Source organism: Cucumis melo, unplaced genomic scaffold, assembly GCF_025177605.1.
Source record: "Cucumis melo cultivar AY unplaced genomic scaffold, USDA_Cmelo_AY_1.0 utg001937l, whole genome shotgun sequence".
In the NCBI taxonomy this organism is placed as follows: domain Eukaryota; kingdom Viridiplantae; phylum Streptophyta; class Magnoliopsida; order Cucurbitales; family Cucurbitaceae; genus Cucumis; species Cucumis melo.
This window is the reverse complement of record NW_026124857.1, coordinates 5,001-12,500: the sequence shown is the minus strand read 5'-3', so window position 1 is coordinate 12,500 and position 7,500 is coordinate 5,001. Positions and strand designations below refer to the sequence as shown.

At 33.4% G+C, this 7,500-nt stretch overlaps 3 non-coding genes across 3 annotated transcripts; 1 reads left to right on the top strand and 2 right to left on the bottom strand.

Moving 5' to 3' along the window:
- Nucleotides 1–2,876: 2,876 nt before the first annotated feature.
- Nucleotides 2,877–2,949, bottom strand: TRNAF-GAA (transfer RNA phenylalanine (anticodon GAA)). Its single transcript has one exon. It is a non-coding gene; the product is annotated as a tRNA-Phe (tRNA).
- Nucleotides 2,950–4,552: 1,603 nt separating this feature from the next.
- On the top strand, nucleotides 4,553–4,625 carry TRNAT-UGU (transfer RNA threonine (anticodon UGU)). Its single transcript has one exon. It is a non-coding gene; the product is annotated as a tRNA-Thr (tRNA).
- A 1,261-nt stretch (nucleotides 4,626–5,886) lies between these two features.
- Nucleotides 5,887–5,973, bottom strand: TRNAS-GGA (transfer RNA serine (anticodon GGA)). Its single transcript has one exon. It is a non-coding gene; the product is annotated as a tRNA-Ser (tRNA).
- Nucleotides 5,974–7,500: the final 1,527 nt, after the last annotated feature.

Genomic DNA, 7,500 nt, shown 5'->3' with positions numbered 1-7,500 from the left:
AGAAATTAGTAATACTTCTTTTCTTTGGGATACCTACCCAATTCTAGTAAATTTTTGGAGTCAAAATCATGACATGAAACCGGTTAAAAACTCCACCATAACCCAATGCAAATCGAATGCACTAGTAAATCACATGGATCTAGGAACGACTTACTGTATTTTATTTGTGGACAAGCTAGAGTTTGAGAAACGAAGATCTTTGGTAACTTTCATTGTAAACATTCTCAAATAGGCTTTTCTGTTGGTATACCTTATCTAGTAAAGCACAAAACTAAAGTAGTCGTCTTCTCTTTCCTTCTTCAATCACTAAAAGTTCCTAAATGGAAATTCCGACTATATGTATCCTCTCTATATAAATATATAATATTTAATATATATTTATTATGGATATAATAGATATTATATAAATAGGATTATAGTGGATGAATCTTCAAACGAGACATGTACCGATCGACTAATCCGGTATATTTTCCACATTGATAGGAGTACGTTTATGTTTCTGCTTTACGAATATGATATTTTCTGGGTATTTCTAATAATATCAAGTCTTATTCCTATTTTGGCATTTCTAATTTCTGGAGTTTTAGCCCCTCTTAGCAAAGAGCCAGAGAAACTTTCGAGTTATGAATCGGGAATAGAACCAATGGGCGATGCTTGGGTACAATTTAGAATCCGTTATTATATGTTTGCTCTAGTTTTTGTTGTTTTTGATGTTGAAACAGTTTTTCTTTATCCGTGGGCAATGAGTTTTGATGTATTAGGGGTATCCGTCTTTATAGAAGCTTTAATTTTCGTGCTTATCCTAATTGTCGGTTTAGTTTATGCATGGCGAAAAGGAGCATTGGAATGGTCTTAGTTTTTGAATATTCAGACAATTAAAAAAAACATTGAGACAGTTATGAATTCCATCGAGTTTCCCTTACTTGATCGAACAACCCAAACTTCAGTTATTTCAACTACATCAAATGATCTTTCAAATTGGTCAAGACTCTCCAGTTTATGGCCGCTTCTCTATGGTACCAGTTGTTGCTTCATTGAATTCGCTTCATTAATAGGTTCACGATTCGACTTTGATCGTTATGGACTGGTACCAAGATCTAGTCCTAGACAGGCAGACTTAATTTTAACAGCGGGTACGGTAACAATGAAAATGGCTCCTTCTTTAGTAAGATTATATGAGCAAATGCCTGAACCAAAATATGTTATTGCTATGGGAGCATGTACAATTACAGGAGGGATGTTCAGTACCGATTCTTATAGTACTGTTCGGGGAGTCGATAAGTTAATTCCTGTCGATGTGTATTTGCCGGGTTGTCCGCCTAAACCCGAGGCTGTTATAGATGCTATAACAAAACTTCGTAAGAAAATATCTCGAGAAATCTATGAAGATCGAATTAAGTCTCAAGAGGAAAATCGGTGTTTTACTACCAATCACAAATTTCATGTTGGCCCAAGTACTAATACTGGAAATTACGATCAAGGATTACTCTATCAACCATCATCTACTTCAGAGATCATCCCTCCTGAAACTTTTTTCAAATACAAAAGTGCAGTCTCTTCCTACGAATTAGTAAATTAGGCCGTATACTTTTTTTGTACAGAATAACAAAGCAAAGAACGAGTGAATCTTCATCAATTTTTCATTGTAAATGGGAAATACTTATACAAATAAAAATAAAAAAATGGGGGGGGGGAGAAGATGCAGGGTAATTTGTCTTCTTGGCTAGTCAAACATGGACTGGTTCATAGATCTTTGGGTTTCGATTACCAAGGAATAGAGACTTTACAAATAAAGCCCGAGGAATGGCATTCCATTGCAGTCATTTTATATGTATATGGTTACAATTATCTACGTTCCCAATGTGCTTATGATGTAGCACCAGGCGGACTGTTAGCTAGTGTGTATCATCTTACGAGAATCGAGTATGGTATAGATCAACCGGAAGAGGTATGCATAAAAGTATTTGCCGCAAGGATAAATCCTAAAATTCCGTCTGTTTTCTGGGTTTGGAAAAGTGCGGATTTTCCAGAAAGGGAATCTTATGATATGTTGGGAATTTCTTATGATAATCATCCACGTCTAAAGCGTATCTTAATGCCTGAAAGTTGGGTAGGATGGCCCTTACGTAAGGATTATATTGCCCCCAATTTTTATGAAATACAAGATGCTCATTAAATAATACGAAACTAATCTTCACTTCGACAACTCAAGATATTCAAATACATTTTTACGTTCTCTTATAGATATAGCATAGTAATTGAAGTCTCATTCATCTTATTATTATTGATTAAAAAAAATACAATTAGAGATTTGGTGAGATTATCCAATTTGTAAGATACTTATTTTGGATGAGCCACAAGCTAATAGGATGAACTAAATGAGTTCTGCATTATGAACTATGTATCACGCATATGACTTATAGATGTGCTTTAAAAAGTCACATAGGGTGAAATGAAGAAATATAATATGAAAAGAGAATCGGATTCTATTTGTACTGTATCTGAGATGAATCTTGGCCATTCCCGCCTTTCAACTCCCCTAGACTAGACTTTTGGGTCTTATAAGGAACTAATTGAAACTTTCAAATATGTATAAAATAGGAATTGAACGCCAGGAGACAGAGTATGAACAAATAAAAAAGAAGAGGAAACAAAAGAAAATTCTTTTCTTTTACATATCTATATACATCCTTTACATATTTCTATAAATATCCTCTTTATCTTTACTTGTCTATTTTCGACATCTATAAATAGAGTAAAAAATATATATAGTTTAGTTAAAGGGTAGATTTCCAGACATCATCATGTATCAGTATTTTTCATGATCTATATTATTAATGAATCCGTAGAATAGATACTCATACAAATTCATGATGTGCCAAGAACCAGATTTGAACTGGTGACACGAGGATTTTCAGTCCTCTGCTCTACCAACTGAGCTATCCCGGCCATTTCCGACACATTATCCTTATTTTAATAGATGACTTTGGTCTATGTCAATTGTAAATAAGAAAAAAGGTATTCCAAAGTCTTCTTTTTGAAGATATACGAAATTTCAGGGCTTGGATAAGCCTTTCGAAGTTTCAGTACAGTAGACAGTTAATCATTCAAATTTCACAGATTACTTGCGCAAGGATGTTCGTTTGTACGTCTATCATATAGAATATATACCACAAGCCTTGTGATAAGAAATCAAATTTCCGCTCAAATACGCTTGTGAAAGAGTCGAATGAATGAGAAACATAACAAAGTCTGAATTGCTAATGAACGGATAAATAATTAAAGAGGCCAACGGGCCTTTTTAGGGTTTTGGGGATAGAGGGACTTGAACCCTCACGATTTTAAAAGTCGACGGATTTTCCTCTTACTATAAATTTCATTTTTGTCGTTATTGACATGTAGAATGGGACTCTATCTTTATTCTATTCGATCTGATTAATCAATTCTTCAAAAGATCTATCAGACTATGATGGAGTAAATGATTTGATCAATGAATATTCGATTATTTTTTCAACTTGTAGATCTTGGAATCGATTCATAACAATTCGTTCATTTTTATATATAATTTTATATATATATATAAATATAAATATAAAAAATTATAGAAATATAAAAAATAGAGATTCGAGTTGTCATTAATCAATATAGTATTTCAGTACGTAATACGTTTATCTTTCATCGTTTCTGGAGTTTCGATGGAAGGATTCATTCCTTTACTAACGCAACGTCGTCAACTCCATTTGTTAGAACAGCTTCCATTGAGTCTCTGCACCTACCCTTTTTTTTCGGAAAAAAGGATTTGGCTCAGGATTGCCCATTTTTAATTCCAGGGTTTCTCTGAATTTGAAAGTTATCACTTAGTAGGTTTCCATACCAAGGCTCAATCTAATTAAGTCCGTAGCGTCTACCGATTTCGCCATATCCCCCTCTTTTAAGATTAGTATCGCATTATGATGTCCTTCCCCGTTTTCTTTCATTTGTATTATACTGGAACCACTCAAGTCATTAGAATACCGATTCCTCTATTGAAAAGTGTTTCCTCCTATTGGATTTCTTGTCTATCTTCTTTCATCTCTCTCTTCTCTATCGGAGACCCATATTTGTTCCGATCCAAAATGATTCTATCATTTCTGTATCTGCAATTCAATATATATCAATATAGATAGATATATGAACATATATATTTGCCCCTCTTTCTATTATTTTTTTAGTAAAAAATTTAATACTTAAACGGTCGATTCCCTTGTTCGTCTTATCTTCCACCTTTCAGAATGAAAACATAGAAACGCTTCATTATCATCTCAATTGCATTAAATGCAATTAAGATTAACACATTAATTATTGATACACATCCATTTGATAAATAGATCAAAATTTTCTATCGCTATATTCTATTAATCGTTATATTAATTATTATGTTCTATAATAGAACAATTCCAATATTGAATATTTATTTGAAATGAAATTAGATTCTATATTCATATTAATTAGGAATAGCTAAGATCCCAGTAATTTAGTAAATTACTATGCATGTAACATTTCTGTTATGTGAGCCCGCTTAGCTCAGAGGTTAGAGCATCGCATTTGTAATGCGATGGTCATCGGTTCGATTCCGATAGCCGGCTTTTCTCTATTGATTTTATTTTTGACATAATTGATAAATCAAATAAATAAAGAAACGACTTCTTACCCTTTTTCAAAGGTCACCGATCTATGATGTCGTAGGAACTTACTTACCTTTATGACTAAAGGAGGGGTTCTATTTCTGTAGAACAAATCAAGAAAGGAACTCTTACTTTTTTATATCATTTACATATACAATAGGATCCGGATATTGATCCAAGTTATCTAATTATTCTTTGTTTTGTAGTACAATACTTTACTGGATTTCACTTCATTTATAATATTTATCATTTAGTTTTCATTTAAGTTTATGAAATTTAAATAAAATAAAATGTTTATGAAATTTAAATAAAATAAAATAAGGAGTCTTTATGTCGCGTTACAGAGGGCCTCGTTTCAAAAAAATACGCCGTCTGGGGGCTTTACCGGGACTAACTAGTAAAAGGCCCAAAACCGGAAACGATCTTAAAAACCAATCGCGTTCCGGTAAAAAATCTCAATATCGTATTCGTTTAGAAGAAAAACAAAAATTGCGTTTTCATTATGGTCTTACAGAACGACAATTACTTAAATACGTTCGTATCGCCGGAAAAGCCAAAGGATCAACGGGTCAAGTTTTACTACAATTACTTGAAATGCGTTTGGATAACATCCTTTTTCGATTGGGTATGGCTTCGACTATTCCTCAAGCCCGACAATTAGTTAATCATAGACATATTTTAGTTAATGGTTCTATAGTGGATATACCAAGTTATCGGTGCAAACCCCGAGATATTATTACAGCAAAAGATGAAAAAAAATCGAGAACACTGATTCAAAATTATCTTGATTCATCCCCCCCCTCAGGAATTGCCAAAACATTTGACTCTTCAGCCATTGCAATATAAAGGATTAGTCAATCAAATAATAGATAGTAAATGGGTCAGTTTAAAAATAAATGAATTGCTCGTTGTAGAATATTATTCTCGTCAGACTTAAACCTAACTAAAAAACAAGGGTTCGGACAATTTCGTCCTCCCCTTCGCCGAAGTCTAAGTAAAGAGACCGAAGGAAAGTAAGGTTTTGATCCGGAAATTTTTCTATCATTCATCTATCATTGATCGGTAGGGGGATTTTCATCTCTTGTGCATTCTTTCCAGTCTTTTCGTTTCCGTACCACAAAAATTCGAAATAAAGAATCCATAAAGGTCTAACCGTTGGAATAATAGTATCGATTGTTATTTGATTTGATACATTGTGGTCAGTAACATTGTTGAATTAGTACGGAAAGAGAGGGATTCGAACCCTCGGTAAACAAAAGCCTACATAGCAGTTCCAATGCTACGCCTTCAACCACTCGGCCATCTCTCCTACAGAATGATTATGGCCCAGAAACCGAGTTAATAGTGAGTCATTAATATTCAATTTTTTTTTTGATAGGCACGTCCAACCAATTCTAACTATACAAATAATTTTTTTTTAACTATGTTTAATGGATACTTTTAGCTCATGATTCTATTTAGTTTTTTAAACTATGATTCCTTTTTTCTAAAAATTCGACTTTTACAGTTTTCGATTTTTCACCAACAACTGTTTATCCCATACATATATCTAGTCACAAGTTATGAATCATAGAATGATTATTCGATTCTTTTTGCTCTTTTTTGTATCATAATTCAATCAAAAAACTTCTAGAATTACCCCAGTCAGATAAATAAAATTCTTTTTTTCTTCAACTTCGCTGAAATCAGAATAGTTCTCTTCATTCTGATCCTACTACATTTGGATGAAATTTAACCGGATTGAAATATTTCTTCTCTTTTATTGATTCCTGTGAAATCAAAAAGAAACAATTTTAATATCGAGTGGGATTTTTTAATGAATCCGTTTTTATGTTATTTCGTACTATGCAATTCCTTTGTTTGTGGGATCATTTTCTCACGAGAGGTAATTAAAAGAAATTATAGAATGGGGTTGTTACCGATGCCTAGATCTGGTGGGATAAATGGAAATTTTATCGATAAGACCTTTTCAATTGTAGCCAATATCTTATTACGAATAATTCCGACAACTTCCGGGGAAAAAGAGGCATTCACCTATTACAGAGATGGTGCGATTTGATTTTTTTTTTTTTTCAATTTTCTTTACCGCTCTCCGTCTTAGTAGAAAGACACAGTATTCGGGATAGAAAGAAAACAATAATTGAAATAAATCTACGCTTCTTGGAGGTGCAATTTGAAAATCAAAAAATTCCTTCTGTCGTGTATCCCCGATTAATGTAACCTTAGATGCTAGAATTGTCGATTCTAGTATTAAGCGAAAGGTGTAACCTATGGATTAAGTCAACCCTACTCCACTAGTAAAAATATTCACTAGTAAAAAATAGGTAGCAGAGGGGAAGAAGCACTACACCTAGGAATCAACAACACGAAAACTTTGTTATAAATTATACCTTTTCCTTATCGGGATCGGAACTTAGAAAAATGGTTGGGACAACAAACATCCATCTCGTTTGTATTTTGGATACCTGTATAACCATCGAAGACTGTTGAAGTGACTAATTCCTGGAAATTTAGAGGCGTTGAGGACAAAGAAATTGTTAGAGTTACCATTTTTATTTTTATCTAGTAAACCATGCTTGATGTTAAGAAAAGATCTTTTACAGGAAGGTTGGCTAGAGATTTTTTGTAAAAACGCTAGTCCCATGAGTTCATAATGAGAGTATTTCAATGTTTTTTGATTTCATGTATTATTCTCATCTCATTATGCGCATCAGATAAAGGGGGAGCCGTATGAGATGAAAATCTCACGTACGGTTCTGGAACGGAGATTCTTTCAATGGAATAACGAACGACCGTAACGGATGTCGGCTCAATCCGAAGGAAATTATGCGGAAGC